Here is an 18,967-nt window from a genome sequence, read left to right as displayed (position 1 = left end):
GTCAACACCAACCAATATGTCACTGTCCTGCACTTCAAAACCTTCAATAAGTTTAATTACATCCCTTGTATCTTTTGCATAGGAAGAGAGTTCTGCAACCAATCCCTTTAGGCATTTGTCAAGAAAGATTGAGCAATGGGCCACCCACTGCTGACATGATGGATCTTCCCGGTGGTAGGGTGTCATTTTTATGAATTTTCGGAGTTAAGTATAACATGGGTGTAGTGTAGTGTTTAACTTTCATATATGCATATTCATCTGCACTAATAGCTCACGTTGGTATACCTTCACCCAACATTTCATTCAATCTGATTACAATATCAGAGGCGCGGCACCTATCTGCACAATCTCTGAGTTACTCCTGCTCTTGTATTTTGCCTGAGGAAGCAGGCTTGGGACCCACGAAACGCGTTGCATAATTTTATGTGGAGTACTGATTAAATATATATTTTTCTGGATACCATATATGGTGCTTGTGTCATATATATTGGGGAGACTGATTCACCCCGGTCCTCCAATTTTTTATTTGGTTTTAATGGACTACTAATTTTTATTCTGCTGGCACCTCTAACTACTACAAATATCATTATCTACCTGGTGGATGGGTTTGTACACCCTTATTTTTCTTCTATGGAGAGCGACTTCTTAGCCTGAGTGGGGACAGGCTTATTATCCCCATATGCGATTGGAGTGGTTGCCTGAGGTCGGCAACCCAGACTTGTGAGTATATCCATATCTGCTGTACAAACTGAAGATTACCTTATATCAACAATAATGCACTATTGTTCTTTCTTTGTCTTTCTAAATATCAGGAAAGGGGTTGTTCCCAAGTTTAATATAAACATTTTCATCCTGTAGTTGTCTCCTGGCCTCATTTCCGCACATTTCCTCATCCCACAGAACAACATTCCCACCTTTGTCACTAGGCTTCAAAATAAAGCCCTCTGTAGAGCGCAATTCACACAAGGCCTCACGCTCATTCTTGGCAATGTTGTCCTGTGAGGGAGATCTCCAGTTGATTCAGGACAGATCATGATCCACAGCTTCATTAAAAATTCTTAAATGTCGATTGAGATTTATGGGTGGAAAGAATGAAGATCTCTTTTTCACATTAGTGTATTCAATATTCTCTAAGGATTCATTAACCATTTACCACCATCCTAACGTATTAAAACGTCATGCTTACCGCTATTAACAGCAACATGACGTTTTAATACGTCGCGCATTCCCGCCGCTGCTACCGCCGTGTGTCCGCCGCTACTGCCGCCATTACCGTCGGGATCCCGTGCTGGGCGATTGGGGAAGAGGACCGAACAGTCCTCTACCCAATCGCAGTGCCTGGAGTGAATGGACGTGACCGCGAACAGCGGCTACGTCCATTCACATAAACAGGAAATGTAACAGTTTAATTAAGTGTAAAAAAAAAAAAAAGTGAACACGTCCTATGAGTGTTCACTAGCACCATCTTGTGGCCAAAAAGTATATTACACCTACAAAATACATACATTTTCAAGTATATACACATCATTAATAAAATTACACTTCCAACCCTCCCCCCCAAAAAAAACACTTGTAAAAAAAAAAAATCAGCTTAAAATAAATAAATAAATAGTTGCCTTAGGGACTCAGCTTTTTTTATTCTATATTTTATGGGGGAAAATTAATTTTAATTTATTACATAGGGGCTTGTAATTATGGCCAGAACAAACAGAAAAATAACCACTTATATTTCAAAATAATATACTGTCGCCATACATTGTGGTAGGGACATAATCTAAACGGTTTAATTATCGGGACCACTGGGCAAATAAAACGTGTTTGTTTTATCCACAGGAGAATGTTTAATTTTAAAACTATAAAGGCTGAACACAGAAAAAAAAGAAAAAAAAATCATTATTTCTCAGTTTTTCTCATTAAAATGCATTTAGAATAAAAAAATTCTTAGCAAAATGTACTATCCACAGAAAGCCTAATTGGTGGCGAAAAAAACGAGGTGTAGATCATTTTCTTGTGATAAGTAGTAATAAAGTTATTAGGGAATAAAAGGGAGGAGCGCTGACAACTGAAAATTGCTCTGGTCCGTTAGGATAAAAACCCTTGGGGGTGAACTGGTTAAGGTTTACAAATCCCTCATCCTCCAATGCCCCCAATTCAATCAACATTTGTCTATCCCTCAGGTCCAGATCAACCACATCAGCACCAAAGGCCAGGGCATTTTTCTGCAAAAGGACGGAGTTACCTGTCAGAACCTGAGTAATACAGGGCTCCGGTTCTTTTTACACAGGCGATGTGCCGGTGCATTATAACTTTTTAGACATTAGTGCACCTGTGAGGTGTTTTTTTTTATATGTACACCACAAGTGCATTTTATCCACTGTTAGAAGTAAAGTAGGAACTGCCATTTCTGTAAGAACAGTCCATAGTTACCTCCTACTTAGACTGTGATTACACATTCTTCAGCAGCATGAAGCATGATTAATGTCAGCCTGTACCCTACTCATGAGGGTGTGAAGCAGATTGAAGGCAAGTCTGCTTTCATAATGATCTCTTGCAATAGATGTGCCAAAGTGGACTCTTGGTTTAGTAGAGGCGTACAGCCTTGGGGCTCCTAGCTTCACATATTGCCAAATGCTACCTATCTCTCTTTTGACTGTGTTTAGAGTCCATTGACACAATACACATTCAGAATGCATGTGTATTGTGATGCATAGTGATCTGCACATTCTTATGGAGAGCCCATGTCTCTGTTCTTGCTCAGTGCATTGTGATGCAACACACTTTGAAAAGGACAGCATCCCGAGTTTATCTTTTCTTTTTGTGCTTCCCCTTGTGTTTTAAATGGGATTGTGCAGAATGCAGCATACTGTATTTAGTGTGAACAGTGGCCATGTGTTGCATAAAGAACAGCCTCCTCTGCAATTTATAGCATGAATGGAACCCTGAGAGTACTTCTGCCATCTCCTCGGAGCTGCAAATGCCTTTGCCATACTGAAAATGTATGCAACTTTTTGCAATTGCCCGAATTTACATGTTCTGCTTAGTAACCACTTGAAAAGTTTATTTTTGCGGTAAAAAAAAAAAGGATGTGAAAATGTGCACTTTAATGCGATTTTTCACATTATAAATGAAAAACTGAATATTGAATGTGAAAATATGGAACAGGCCGGCAGTTTTTTTCCACACATAGAAAATTTACATTTAATGGAAACTAGCCCATTCACAATCATTGGGTTTTATACAAATGCAAATTTTTTGTTGCGAAAAATCGCACAAGTGTAAACCTAGCCTGTAGTGAAGGTTAAAAGCAGAAAATCCGGCTCCATTATTTTATATGAAGCAGATTGTATATCTGGTTCCTAGTCCATTCCTGCTGTAGACAGCATGGAGAAGCAGCCTACACAGCCTGGTACACACTTTCAATTATGATTGGCCACTGACCATTTTTACCACCTCCATGTAATATGAAACATTTACCTACACAATCGGCTCATGATATTTAATATCTGTTGTCCCTCATACTACACGGAGTTGGTAAAATTGGTCAGTGACTGGCCAATCATAATTGAAGCAAGTTCGACCAGCAGTAAAGATTTAATTTGTAGTTTTATTCACAAAGATAGTCAATACAAAGCCATTACATGATGATGGAATCAGGTGTAAATATAGCTCTCAGATTTATAAAGCTTTCAGTTGCTTACAGTGCTGTAGGATGGTATAGGACGACTTGTGCACAGAACATGCCTCTGTGTCCTATTAAGATTTAGAAAATAGAAAATCCGCCTCGGGTTCTCTTTAAAGGGAACCAGAGATGAACATTTCACACAAAATAAACATATCAGTTGATAGCTTGTAAAGAATAAATGCTCTACCTGATAATTTCGCCGCTCTGGTGTGCCTTTTTTAGTGTTTTTTATCCATTATTGCTCCAGGAAAAATCAAATATGGCCGCCGGCTCATATCCCTTCTCCTTCCGGGTTATATGAGTTGTTCTGGATGTGCTGTCTAGGCTATATGAGACTAGGCTGCTATCTAGGCTATATGAGAAAGGCTCATCTGTGTGCTTTCATTTTGGTATGATGTACTGTAAGAAGTGTCTCTCATAGGAATGAAACTGCAGTCAGTATCTAGTGCACACAGAGCACACAGGGATCATATTACAGCCACAGAGCTTCTCTCTCAGCAGTGCAGCCCCTCCCAGTCATCACAGCTCTCAGTATGCAAAGCAGGAAATCTAAGCCAGGAGAGGGAAAGGCTTAAGCCCAATCTACACGATACGATTCTTTCTACAATTCAATTACGATTCTATTTACGATCTAATTAAATCCGACATGTCCGATCAGGATTCGATTTGATTCAATTCGATTTGCCATTGTTTTGCAATGGCAAATCGAGTTAAATCGAATCGAATCCTGATCGGACATGTTGGATTTAATCGGATCGTAAATAGAATCGTAATTGAATCGTATAAATAATCGTATCGTGTAGATTGGGCTTTGGGCTTGAAAAGACATCACAGAAGCGTGACTCAGCTATAATGATTCCAGGTCAAACCTCGACTGAATAGTCGGTGCATTCTTATCACAGTTGCTAATAGACTAATTAAGCAGATAACAATGAAACTAAAAGCAGGGTAGGTGTTTACTGTCATGTTCTCACTGATAAATGTAATAAAATACATGAGGGTGCTTCCTCTCTGGTTCTCTTTAACCACTTGAGGACCTAGGGCTTTCTACCCCTTAAGGACCGGCCACTTTTTTTCCATTCAGACCACTGCAGCTTTCACGGTTTATTGCTCGCTCATACAACCTACCACCTAAATGAATTTTGGCTCCTTTTCTTGTCACTAATAAAGCTTTCTTTTCGTGCTATTTGATTGCTCCTGCGATTTTTACTTTTTATTATATTCAGCAAAAAAGACATGAATTTTGGCAAAAAAATGATTTTTTTAACTTTCTGTGCTGACAGTTTTCAAATAAAGTAAAATTTCTGTATACATGCAGCGCGAAAAATGTGGACAAACATGTTTTTGATTAAAAAAAACCCATTCAGTGTATATTTATTGGTTTGGGTAAAAGTTATAGCGTTTACAAACTATGGTGCAAAAAGTGAATTTTCCCATTTTCAAGCATCTCTGACTTTTCTGACCCTCTGTCATGTTTCATGAGGGGCTAGAATTCCAGGATAGTATAAATACCCCCCAAATGACCCTATTTTGGAAAGAAGACATCCCAAAGTATTCACTGAGAGGCATAGTGAGTTCATAGAAGATATTATTTTTTGTCACAAGTAAGCGGAAAATGACACTTTGTGAAAAAAAAAAAAAAAAAAAAAAGTTTCCATTTCTTCTAACTTGCGACAAAAAAAAAATGAAATCTGCCACGGACTCACCATGCCCCTCTCTGAATACCTTGAAGTGTCTACATCCAAAATGGGGTCATTTGTGGGGTGTGTTTACTGTCCTGACATTTTGGGGGGTGCTAAATTGTAAGCACCCCTGTAAAGCCTAAAGGTGCTCATTGGACTTTGGACCCCTTAGTGCAGTTAGGCTGCAAAAAAGTGCCACACATGTGGTATTGCCGTACTCAGGAGAAGTAGTATAATGTGTTTTGGGGTGTATTTTTACACATACCCATGCTGGGTGGGAGAAATATCTCTGTAAATGACAATTTGTTAATTTTTTTTACACACAATTGTCCCTTTACAGAGATCTATCTCCCACTCAGCATGGGTATGTGTAAAAATACACCACAAAACACATTATACTACTTCTCCTGAGTACGGCGATACCACATGTGTGGCACTTTTTTGCACCCTAACTGCGCTAAAGGGCCCAAAGTCCAATGAGTACCTTTAGAATTTCACAGGTCATTTTGAGAAATTTCGTTTCAAGACTACTCCTCACGGTTTAGGGCCCCTAAAATGCCAGGGCAGTATAGAAACCCCACAAATGACCCCATTTTAGAAAGAAGACACCCCAAGGTATTCCGTTAGGAGTATGGTGAGTTCATAGAAGATTTTATTTTTTGTCAAAAGTTAGCGGAAAATGACACTTTGTGAAAAAACACAATTAAAATCAATTTCCGCTAACTTTTGACAAAAAAATAAAATCTTCTATGAACTCACCATACTCCTAACGTATTACCTTTGGGTGTCTTCTTTCTAAAATGGGGTCATTTGTGGGGTTCCTATACTGCCCTGGCATTTTAGGGGCCCTAAACCGTGAGGAGTAGTCTTGAAACGAAATTTCTCAAAATGACCTGTGAAATTCTAAAGGTACTCATTGGACTTTGGGCCCTTTAGCGCAGTTAGGGTGCAAAAAAGTGCCACACATGTGGTATCGCCATACTCGGGAGAAGTAGTACAATGTGTTTTGGGGTGTATTTTTACACATACCCATGCTGGGTGGGAGAAATACCTCTGTAAATGGACAATTGTGTGTAAAAAAATCAAAAGATTGTCATTTACAGAGGTATTTCTCCCACCCAGCATGGGTATGTGTAAAAATACACCCCAAAACACATTATACTACTTCTCCCGAGTACGGCGATACCACGTGTGTGGCACTTTTTTGCACCCTAACTGCACTAAGGGGCCCAAAGTCCAATGAGTACCTTTAGGATTTCACAGGTCATTTTTGTTTCAAGACTACTCCTCACGGTTTAGGGCCCCTAAAATGCCAGGGCAGTATAGGAACCCCACTAATGACCCCATTTTAGAAAGAAGACACCCCAAGGTATTCCGTTAGGAGTATGGTGAGTTCATAGAAGTTTTTATTTTTTTGTCACAAGTTAGCGGAAATTGATTTTAATAGTTTTTTTTCACAAAGTGTCATTTTCCGCTAACTTGTGACAAAAAATAAAATCTTCTATGAACTCACCATACTCCGTACGGAATACCTTTGGGTGTCTTCTTTCTAGAATGGGGTCATTTGTGGGGTTCCTATACTGCCCTGGCATTTTAGGGGCCCTAAACCGTGAGGAGTAGTCTTGAAACCAAATGTCGCAAAATGACCTGTGAAATCCTAAAGGTACTCATTGGACTTTGGGCCCCTTAGCGTACTTAGGGTGTAAAAAAGTGCCACACATGTGGTACCGCCGTACTCAGGAGAAGTAGTATAATGCGTTTTGGGGTGTATTTTTACACATACCCATGCTAAGTGGGAGAAATATCTCTGTAAATGACAATTGTTTGATTTTTTTACACACAATTGTCCATTTACATAGAAATTTCTCCCATCCAGCATGGGTATGTGTAAAAATACACCCCAAAACACATTATACTACTTTTCCTGAGTACGGCGGTACCACATGTGTGACAATTTTTTGCAGCCTAGGTGCGCTAAGGGGCCCAACGTCCTATTCACAGGTCATTTTGAAGCATTTGTTTTCTAGACTACTCCTCGCGGTTTAGGGCCCCTAAAATGCCAGGGCAGTATAGGAACCCCACAAGTGACCCCATTTTAGAAAGAAGACACCCCAAGGTATTCCGTTAGGTGTATGGCGAGTTCATAGAAGATTTTATTTTTTGTCACAAGTTAGTGAAAAATGACACTTTGTGAAAAAAAACCAATAAAAATTAATTTCCGCTAACTTTTGACAAAAAATAAAATCTTCTATGAACTCGTCATACACCTAACAGAATACCTTGGGGTGTCTTTTTTTCTAAAATGGGGTCACTTGTGGGGTTCCTATACCGCCCTGGCATTTTACAGGCCCAAAACCGTGAGTAGTCTGGAAACCAAGTGTCTCAAAATGACTGTTCAGGGGTATAAGCATCTGCAAATTTTGATGACAGGTGGTCTATGAGGGGGCGAATTTTGTGGAACCGGTCATAAGCAGGGTGGCCTTTTAGATGACAGGTTGTATTGGGCCTGATCTGATGGATAGGAGTGCTAGGGGGGTGACAGGAGGTGATTGATGGGTGTCTCAGGGGGTGGTTAGAGGGGAAAATAGATGCAATCAATGCACTGGGGAGGTGATCGGAAGGGGGTCTGAGGGGGATCTGAGGGATTGGCCGAGTGATCAGGAGCCCACACGGGGCAAATTGGGGCCTGATCTGATGGGTAGGTGTGCTAGGGGGTGACAGGAGGTGATTGATGGGTGTTTTTAAGGTGTGATTAGAGGGGGGAATAGATGCAAGCAATGCACTGGCGAGGTGATCAGGGCTGGGGTCTGAGGGCATTCTGAGGGTGTGGGCGGGTGATTGAGTGCCCTAGGGGCAGATAGGGGTCTAATCTGATAGGTAGCAGTGACAGGGGGTGATTGATGGGTAATTAGTGGGTGTTTAGGGTAGAGAATAGATGGAAACACTGCGCTTGGGTGGTGATCTGATGTCGGATCTGCGGGCGATCTATTGGTGTGGGTGGGTGATCAGTTTGCCCGCAAGGGGCAGGTTAGGGGCTGATTGATGGGTGGCAGTGACAGCGGGTGATTGATGGGTGGCAGTGACAGGGGGTGATTGATGGGTGGCAGTGACAGGGGGTGATTGATAGGTGATTGACAGGTAATCAGTGGGTTATTACAGGGGAGAACAGATGTAAATATTGCACTGGCGAATTGATAAGGGGGGGGGTCTGAGGGCAATCTGAGCGTGTAGGCGGGCGATTGGGTGCCCGCAAGGGGCAGATTAGGGTCTGATCTGATGGGTAACAGTGACAGGTGGTGATAGGTGGTGATAGGGGGTGATTGATGGGTAATTAGTGGGTGTTTAGAGGAGAGAATAGATGTAAACGCTGCGCTTGGGTGGTGATCTGATGTCGGATCTGCGGGCGATCTATTGGTGTGGGTGGGTGATCAGATTGCCTGCAAGGGGCAGGTTAGGGGCTGATTGTTGGGTGGCAGTGATAGGGGGTGATTGATGGGTGATAGGTGATTGGCAGGTGATTGACAGGTGATCAGTGGGTTATTACAGGGAAGGACAGATGTAATTAATGCACTGGCGAATTGATAAGGGGGGGGGGGGGGGTCTGAGGGCAATCTGAGCGTGTGGGCGGGTGATTGGGTGCCCGCAAGGGGCAGATTAGGGTCTGATCTGATAGGTAACAGTGACAGGTGGTGATACGGGGTGATTGATGGGTGATTGATGGGTGATTGATGGGTAATTAGTGGGTGTTTAGAGAAGATAACAGATGTAAACAATACATTTGGGAGGTAATCTGACGGCGGGTTTGCGGGCGATCTAATGGTGTGGGTGGGTGATCAGATTGCCCGCAAGGGGCAGGTTAGGGGCTGATTGATGGGTGGCAGTGACAGGGGGTGACAGGGGGTGATTGATGGGTGATAGGTGATTGGCAGGTGATTGACAGGTGATCAGTGGGTTATTACAGGGAAGAACAGATGTAATTAATGCACTGGTGAATCGATAAGGGGGGGGTCAGAGGGCAATCTGAGCGTGTGGGCGGGTGATTGGGTGCCCGCAAGGGGCAGATTAGGGTCTGATCTGATAGGTAAAAGTGACAGGTGGTGATAGGGGGTGATTGATGGGTGATTGATGGGTAATTAGTGGGTGTTTAGAGGAGAGAATAGATGTAAACAATGGATTTGGGAGGTGATCTGATGTCGGATCTGCGGGCGATCTATTGGTGTGGGGGGGTGATCAGATTGCCCGCAAGGGGCAGGTTAGGGGCTGGCTGGGGGTGGTCTGGGGGGGGGGGGTCTGGGGAGAATCTGAGGGGTGGGGGGTGATCAGGAGGGGGCAGGGAGCAGGGTGGGGGATAAAAAAAAAATAGCGTTGACAGATAGTGACAGGGAGTGATTGATGGGTGATTAGGGGGGTGATTGGGTGCAAACAGGGGTCTGGGGGGTGGGCAGGGGGGGGTCTGATGGGTGCTGTGGGCGATCTGGGGCAGGGGGGGGGGAAATCAGTGTGCTTGGTGCAGACTAGGGTGGCTGCAGCCTGCCCTGGTGGTCCCTCGGACACTGGGACCACCAGGGCAGGAGACAGCCTGTATAATACACTTTGTAAACATTACAAAGTGTATTATACACTTTGTATGCGGCGATCGCGGGGTTAACATCCCGCCGGCGCTTCCGTATAGCCGGCGGGATGTTGCGGCGGGTGAGCGGCGCCAGGCGGAGGCGGAGGATCGCGTCACTGATGACGCGATCGCTTCGCCCATGCCCCTACAAGGACCGCCGCCAATTGTCAATACGGCGGTCCTTGCGGGGTGCACTTCCCGGCCGCCAATTGTCAATACGGCGGTCGGGAAGTGGTTAACCACTAAAGTCTATCTGGACGGATATATGCAGTTTTTCTGCAAAAAAAGTTTCCCGTGCTCTTTATTGTTCCTGGAAGCGTGATCGTACCATATATGTGGCCAAATAGTAAAACTGCTCCCACATACATTTTTTTTGAAAGAATTACATTATTTTACATTTAAAATTATCTGTTTCCCTACTACACCAAAAATTACCCAAATACGTTTTTTTAATAAAACAAAATAAAAAAGTTGCAATAAAAAAAAAACAGTTACCTTACGGTCTGAACTTTTTAGATATGCATGTCAAAAGAGTATCTTAGATTTTTTTAAAATTATAAGCTTGTAAATGGTGATGGACGCAAATTGAAAAAATGCACCTTTATTCCTAAATAAAATATTGGCGCCATAAATTGTGATAGGGACATAATTTAAACGGTGTAATAACTGGGACAAATAAAATACATGCGTGTTAATTACGGTAGCATGTATTAATTTTAAACTATAATGGCCAAAAACTGAGAAATTATTTTTTTCCCATTTTTTTCTTAAAGTGAATGTTTACCGGATTAAAAAAGAAAAAGTCAGATACTCACCTAAGGAGAGGGAAGGCTCGGTCCTAATGAGCCTTCCCCCTCCTCTCCTGGTGCCTGGTCCCGCGCAGGATCCCCCGTGGCAGTATTCGACCAGTTCGGTCAAATACTGCCACTTCCGCATGCCTTCGGGAGCTTTCGGAAGCCTTCGGGAGCACTCGGGCTCCCGATGACGCGGCCGCTCCATACTACGCATGTGCGAGCGCCCTCTATGACGCACTCGTGCATACGTAGTATAGAGCGGCCCGTCTTCGGAAGCCCGAGTGCTCCCGAAGACTTCCGAAGTCCCTGCGGTGGCGGACGCAAACAGGGGAGCCAGCGCAGCACCGAGGGCACCGGGAGAGGAGAGGGAAGGCTCATTAGGACCGAGCCTTCCCTCTCCTTAGGTGAGTATCTGACTTTTTCTTTTTTAATCCGGTACCCATTGGCTTTAACCACTTCCTGACCGCCTAACGCACAGGGGGCGGCCGGGAAGTGGAGCCCGCAAGGACCAGCTCATACCCAAAGGCGGCGGTCCTTGTAAGGGCATGGGCGGAGCGATCGCGTCATCCGTGACGCGATCCTCCGCCGGCGCCTGTCTCCGCTCACCCGCCGGCCATACTGAAGCGCCGGCGGGATGTTAAACCCGCGATCGCCGCATACAAAGTGTATAATACACTTTGTAATGTTTACAAAGTGTATTATACAGGCTGCCTCCTGCCCTGGTGATCACAATGTCCGAGGGACCACCAGGGCAGACTGCAGCCACCCTATGTCGCACCCAAGCACACTGATTTCTCCCCCCCCTGCCCCAGATCGCCCACAGCACCCCTCAGACCCCTGTTTGCACCCAATCACCCCCCTAATCACCCATCAATCACTCCCTGTCACTATCTGTAAACGCTATTTTTTTTTAATCCCCCCCTGCCCCCTCCTGATAACCCCTCCACCCCTCAGATCCTCCCCAGACCCCCCGCCCCCCTGTGTACTGTATGCATCTATCCCCCTGATCACCTGTCAATCACCCATCAATCACCCCCTGTCACTGCCACCCATCAATCAGCCCCTAACCTGCCCCTTGCGAGCAATCTGATCACCCACCCACACCAATAGATCGCCCACAGATCCGACGTCAGATCACCTCCCAAGTGCAGTGTTTACATCTGTTATCTACCCTAAACACCCACTAATTACCCATCAATCACCCCCTGTCACTGTTACCCATCAGATCAGACCCTAATCTGCCCCTTGCGGGCACCCAATCACCCGCCTACACGCTCAGATTGCCCTCAGACCCCCCTTATCAATTTGCCAGAGCAATATTTACATCTGTGCTTCCCTGTAATAACCCACTGATCACCCCCTGTCACTGCCACCCATCAATCACCCCCTGGCACTGCCACCCATCAATCTGCCCCTTGCGGGCAATCTGATCACCCACCCACACCAATAGATCGCCCGCAGATCCGACGTCAGATTACCTCCCAAGTGCAGTGTTTACATCTGTTATCTACCCTAAACACCCACTAATTACCCATCAATCACCACCTGTCACTGTTACCCATCAGATCAGACCCTAATCTGCCCCTTGCGGGCACCCAATCACCCGCCTACACGCTCAGATTGCCCTCAGACCCCCCCTTATCAATTCGCCAGTGCATTAGTTACATCTGTTCTTCCCTGTAATAACCCACTGATCACCTGTCAATCACCCATCAATCACCCCGTCACTGCCACCCTTCAATCACCCCCTGGCACTGCCACCCATCAATCAGCCCCTAACCTGCCCCTTGCGGGCAATCTGATCACCCACCCACACCAATAGTTCGCCCGCAGATCCAACGTCAGATCACCTCCCAAGTGCAGTGTTTACATCTGTTCTCTACCCTAAACACCCACTAATTACCCATCAATCACCCCCTGTCACTGCTACCTATCAGATTAGACCCCTATCTGCCCCTAGGGCACTCAATCACCTGCCCACACCCTCAGAATGCCCTCAGACCCCAGCCCTGATCACCTCGCCAGTGCATTGCTTGCATCTATTCCCCCTCTAATCACACCTTGAGACACCCATCAATCACCTCCTGTCACCCCCTAGCACACCTACCCATCAGATCAGGCCCTTATTTGCCCCGTGTGGGCTCCTGATCACTCGGCCAAACCCTCAGATCCCTCTCAGACCCCCTTCTGATCACCTCCCCAGTGCATTGATTGCATCTATTTTCCCCTCTAACCACCCCCTGAGACACCCATCAATCACCTCCCGTCACCCCTATCCATCAGATCAGGCCCAATACAACCTGTCATCTAAAAGGCCACCCTGCATATGACCAGTTCCACAAAATTCGCCCCCTCATAGACCACCTGTCATCAAAATTTGCAGATGTGTATACCCCCTGAACAGTCATTTTTAGACATTTGGTTTCCAGACTACTCACGGTTTTGGGCCCATAAAATGCCAGGGCGGTATAGGAACCCCACAAACTGACCCCATTTTAGAAAAAAGACACCCCAATGTATTCTGTTCGGTGTATGACGAGTTCATAGAAGATTTTATTTTTTGTCAAAAGTTAGCGGAAATTGATTTTTGTTTTTTTTTCACTAACTTGTGACAAAAAATAAAATCTTCTATGAACTCACCATACACCTAACGGAATACCTTGGGGTGTCTTCTTTCTAAAATGGGGTCACTTGTGGGGTTGCTATACTGCCCTGGCATTTTAGGGGCCCTAAACCGTGAGGAGTAGTCTAGAAAACAAATGCCTCAAAATGACTTGTGATTAGGACATTGGGCCCCTTAGTGCACCTAGGCTGCAAAAAAGTGTCACACAGGTGGTATCGCCGTACTCAGGAGAAGTAGTATAATGTGTTTTGGGGTGTATTTTTACACATACCCATGCTGGGTGGGAGAAATCTCTCTGCAAATGGACAATTGTGTGTAAAAAAAAAAACAATTGTCATTTACAGAGATATTTCTCCCACCCAGCATGGGTATGTGTAAAAATACACCCCAAAACACATTATACTACTTCTCCTGAGTACGGCGCTACCACATATGTGGCACTTTTTACACCCTAAGTACGCTAAGGGGCCCAAAGTCCAATGAGTACCTTTAGGATTTCACAGGTCATTTTGCAACATTTGGTTTCAAGACTACTCCTCACGGTTTAGGGCCCCTAAAATGCCAGGGCAGTATAGCAACCCCACAAGTGACCCCATTTTAGAAAGAAGACACCCCAAGGTATTCCGTTAGGTGTATGGTGAGTTCATAGAAGATTTTATTTTTTGTCACAAGTTAGCGGAAAATGACACTTTGTGAAAAAAAAACAATTAAAATCAATTTCCGCTAACTTGTGACAAAAAAATAAAATCTTCTATGAACTCACCGTACTACTAACGGAATACCTTGGGGTGTCTTCTTTCTAAAATGGGGTCATTAGTGGGGTTCCTATACTGCCCTGGCATTTTAGGGGCCCTAAACCGTGAAGAGTAGTCTTGAAACAAAAATGACCTGTGAAATCCTAAAGGTACTCATTGGACTTTGGGCCCCTTAGCGCAGTTAGGCTGCAAAAAAGTGCCAATCATGTGGTATCGCCGTACTCGGGAGAAGTAGTATAATGTGTTTTGGGGTGTATTTTTACACATACCCATACTGGGTGGGAGAAATACCTCTGTAAATGACAATCTTTTGGGTTTTTTTTTACACACAATTGTCCATTTACAGAGTTATTTCTCACACCCAGCATGGGTATGTGTAAAAATACACCCCAAAACACATTGTACTACTTCTCCCGAGTACAGGTATACCACATGTGTGGCACTTTTTTGCACCATAACTGCGCTAAGGGGCCCAAAGTCCAATGAGTACCTTTAGGATTTCACAGGTCATTTTGAGAAATTTTGTTTCAAGACTACTCCTCACGGTTTAGGGCCCCTAAAATGCCAGGACAGTATAGGAACCCCACAAATGACTCCATTTTAGAAAGAAGACACCCCAAGGTATTCTGTTAGTAGTACGGTGAGTTCATAGAAGATTTTATTTTTTGTCACAAGTTAGCGGAAATTGATTTTTATTGGTTTTTTCACAAAGTGTCATTTTCCGCTAACTTGTGACAAAAAATAAAATCTTCTATGAACTCACCGTACTACTAACGGAATACCTTGGGGTGTCTTCTTTCTAAAATGGGGTCATTTGTGGGGTTCCTATACTGTCCTGGCATTTTAGGGGCCCTAAACCGTGAGTAGTAGTCTTGAAACGAAATTTCTCAAAATGACCTGTGAAATCCTAAAGGTACTCATTGGACTTTGGGCCCCTTAGCGCAGTTAGGGTGCAAAAAAGTGCCACACATGTGGTATCGCCGTACTCAGGAGAAGTAGTATAATGTGTTTTGGGGTGTATTTTTACACATACCCATGCTGAGTGGGAGAAAGATCTCTGTAAATGGACAATTGTGTGTAAAAAAAATTAAAAAATTGTCATTTACAGAGATATTTCTCCCACCCAGCATGGGTATGTGTAAAAATACACCCCAAAACACATTATACGACTTCTCCCGAGTACGGCAATACCGCATGTGTGGCACTTTTTTGCAGCCTAACTGCGCTAAGGGGCCCAAAGTCCAATGAGCACCTTTAGGCTTTACAGGGGTGCTTACAAATTAGCAACCCCCAAAATGTGAGGACAGTAAACACACCCCACAAATGACCCCATTTTGGAAAGTATTCAAGGTATTCAGAGAGGGGCATGGTGAGTCCGTGGCAGATTTCATTATTTTTTTTTGTCGCAAGTTAGAAGAAATGGAAACTTTTTTTTTTTTGTCACAAAGTGTCATTTTCCGCTTACTTGTGACAAAAATTAATATCTTCTATGAACTCACCATGCCTCTCAGTGAATACTTTGGGATGTCTTCTTTCCAAAATGGGGTCATTTGGGGAGTATTTATACTATCCTGGAATTCTAGCCCCTCATGAAACATGTCAGGTGGTCAGAAAAGTCATAGATTCTAGAAAATGGGAAAATTCACTTTTTGCACCATAGTTTGTAAACGCTATAACTTTTACCCAAGCCAATAAATATACACGGAATGGGTTTTTTTTAATCAAAAACATGTTTGTCCACATTTTTCGCGCTGCATGTATACAGACATTTTACTTTATTTGAAAAATGTCAGCACAGAAAGTTAAAAAAAATCATTTTTTTGCCAAAATTCATGTCTTTTTTGATGAATATAATAAAAAGTAAAAATCGCAGGAGAAATCAAATAGCACCAAAAGAAAGCTTTATTAGTGACAAGAAAAGGAGCCAAAACTCATTTAGGTGGTAGGTTGTATGAGCGAGCAATAAACCGTGAAAGCTGCAGTGGTCTGAATGGAAAAAAAGTGGCCGGTCCTTAAGGGGGGTAAAGCCCACGGTCCTCAAGTGGTTAAAGTGAACCTCCAGACTAAAAATCAACTCAGCGGCACTGAAAAGGCGTGGTGGTACTTTAACAGTTTCGTAGCATCAGAACTTTGTTTATCTTATACAAGCCTCATTTTTAGCTGCACAGAAGAAAACTGCCCGGGCATTTTTCCCCTGATGCTGTGCAAAGCATGATGGGATTTCTGATGTTGTTGTTCTCATTCTGCTGTTTTGGTGCAGTTTTTTTTTTTTTTACATTTTGAATTTGACATTTGAAGCCTAGCGCGCCCAGCTGGGAGGGGTTATCAGGACAAAGGACAGTTGGAACTGTGTCTTATGCTCCCTGTCACCTCCTTTCAACCAAAAAGATGGCTGCCCCCATGGCAAAGATGGCAGCCCCCATGAATCACAAACATTTGCCTGTTCTTTTAAAACAGGGTGAGTAAAAAATTATATTACCTATCTATTCTAATTAACATAACTAATGCAACTTAATGACAGTATGTTTGTTTAGGCTGAAGTTCCCCTTTAATCTTCCTGTTAAAAGAATAATTCTTAGCAAAATAAATAATTCTTAGCAAAATGTACCACCCAAAGAAAGCCTAATTAGTGGCGGCAAGAAAAAAAGATATAGATCAATTAATTGTGATAAGTAGCGATAAAGTTATTGGTGAATGAATGGGAGGTGAACGTTGCTCGGATGCATACGATTTGACGCTGTAGGCTGAAGTGGTTAAAGGACAACTGAAGTGAGGAGAATATGGAGGCTGCCATATTTATTTCCTTTAAAACAATACCAGTTGCTGCAGTGGTGTCTGTATAACACCAGAAACAAGCATGCAGCTAATTTTGTCACATCTGACAATTTCAGAAACACCTGATCTGTTGCATTCTTGCTCAGGGTCTATGGCAGAAAATATTAGAGGCAGAGGATCAGCAGGATAGCCAGGTAACTGGTATTGCTTAAAAGGAAATAAATATAGCAGCCTCCTTCAGTTGTCTTTGTGCACCAATTCCCAAGACCAGTGGTTATCCTGATTCCAGGAGTTTGGGAATGCTGTACAGTAAACTGGCATTGCCTTATTCACATATGCACAGTTGTGCATCTGGTCAACTTGCCTCACCACCTCGTCCAGTTAACTTGCCACCATAGCATTCAGTTCCACCACCATTCAGGTCCATTTAAGGGATGGAAGAACTGGTATACAGATCAAGCACTGGCAGAAGCATATGGGGTCCCCAGTGGGAATCCTCCCTTCCACCAGATAGCATTCTCATTAGTCCACTACTTAGTAAACCAGTGAGATTACTCCCTAGGGAAAGAGGATTCCCATTGGTGAGTAAAATGGCGTAATGTACGTGGTGACCAGGCAAGTGAATGGTCAGTGTCCGTTCTTATAGGCTTCCACTGATTCCATCATCACCCGCTTTGTTGCCAATCCAGATCTACAAATATCACAAATCATACATCCTTGCTTTCTGCTTGTTGGAATGGATCCATTACATGGGATCAGTTTGCATGTTTGCTGTTCTATTAAAGCATAGTTCCCCAACCCTGTCCTCAAGTACCACCAACAGTACGTTTTGCAGGAAACCACAAACAATCACAGGTGGGGTAATTAGTGTCTCAGCAGAGCTGATTAACTACCTTTGTGGATTTCCACAAAACATGCACGGTTGGTGGGCTTTGAGGACAAGGTTGGGGAACACTGCGTTAAAGTGAATCTCCAAACTAAAAATCTACTCAGCAGCATTGAATAGGCTTGGCGTTTCTTTAAGTTTCCCAGCATCAGTACTTTTTCTTACCCAGCCCTCATTTTTAGCTGCGCAGAAGAAAGCTGCTCGGGCATTTTTCCCCGATGTTGTGCAAAGCATGATGGGACTTCTGATATTGTTGTTCTCGTTCTGCTGTTTTGGCACAAATTCGTTTTCTTTAACTTGAGATTTGAAGCCTAGCACGTGCAGCTGGGAGGGGTGATCAGGACACAGGACAGTTGGAACTGTTTCTCATGCTCCCTGTCACCTCCTTTCAACCAAAAAGATGGCTGCCCCCATGAAATCAAACATTTGCCTGTTCTTTTAAGATGGGGTGGGTAAGAGATTATATTACCTATCTATTTTAATTAACATCACTAATGTAACTTAACAGTATGTTTGTTTAGGTTGAAGTTCCTCTTTAAGCAGAACGTTTTTACTGACAGTGTGAACCCACTGGCAAAGTTCACACTGTTTGTTGTATAATGACCATAATGCAGTGCAAGCATAACACCACACATTCTCTATGTTCAAACATGCAAGCTATTTACGGTATATAGCAAAAAATTGCTAAGTAATGTGTCCATTTTCACACACTTTATCCAGAAACTCACTGTAGGAAGGGATCTGTTACAATGCAGAGATATGAACATGCCCATGCAATTTTATAGGCAGTGCGTTCATATGTGGCAACACAGTACAATGCAAATTGAATGCTTGAATGGTGTGAACCCTTAAGTTTCAGTATTTTCGTGTGAGAGAAGGCCCCCCAGTGCTACACACTGTCCCTGTATAAATGGACTACTCAGATGTTGAAGCATTTCTCTTTCTAAAAACATATGCAACCACCTCAGTGCCTGAATACAGGTAGTTCCTGGTTAACGAGATATGCACTGTAGTCAAGGAAGAAAAGTACAGACTCCGGCACTCCATAGGAATTCTTCTATTTATTGAAGCCACACAGCAACAGATACAACAAATGCCCCTTCTGTAGGTTAGTTCTTTACCTGAATCCGTTCCCAAGTCTCTGTGCCTCCAGTATTC

The 18,967-nt window shown here is 43.6% G+C and overlaps 1 pseudogene; it reads right to left on the bottom strand.

Moving 5' to 3' along the window:
* Window positions 1–801: 801 nt before the first annotated feature.
* The window catches only part of LOC137545055 (uncharacterized), a 45,063-nt pseudogene continuing 26,897 nt past the window's right edge, over window positions 802–18,967 (bottom strand).

The sequence above is a fragment of the Hyperolius riggenbachi genome, chromosome 2, assembly GCF_040937935.1.
Source record: "Hyperolius riggenbachi isolate aHypRig1 chromosome 2, aHypRig1.pri, whole genome shotgun sequence".
In the NCBI taxonomy this organism is placed as follows: Eukaryota; Metazoa; Chordata; class Amphibia; order Anura; family Hyperoliidae; genus Hyperolius; species Hyperolius riggenbachi.
The sequence above is the reverse complement of the archived record's forward strand: the minus strand, read 5'-3'. Positions and strand labels throughout refer to the sequence as shown.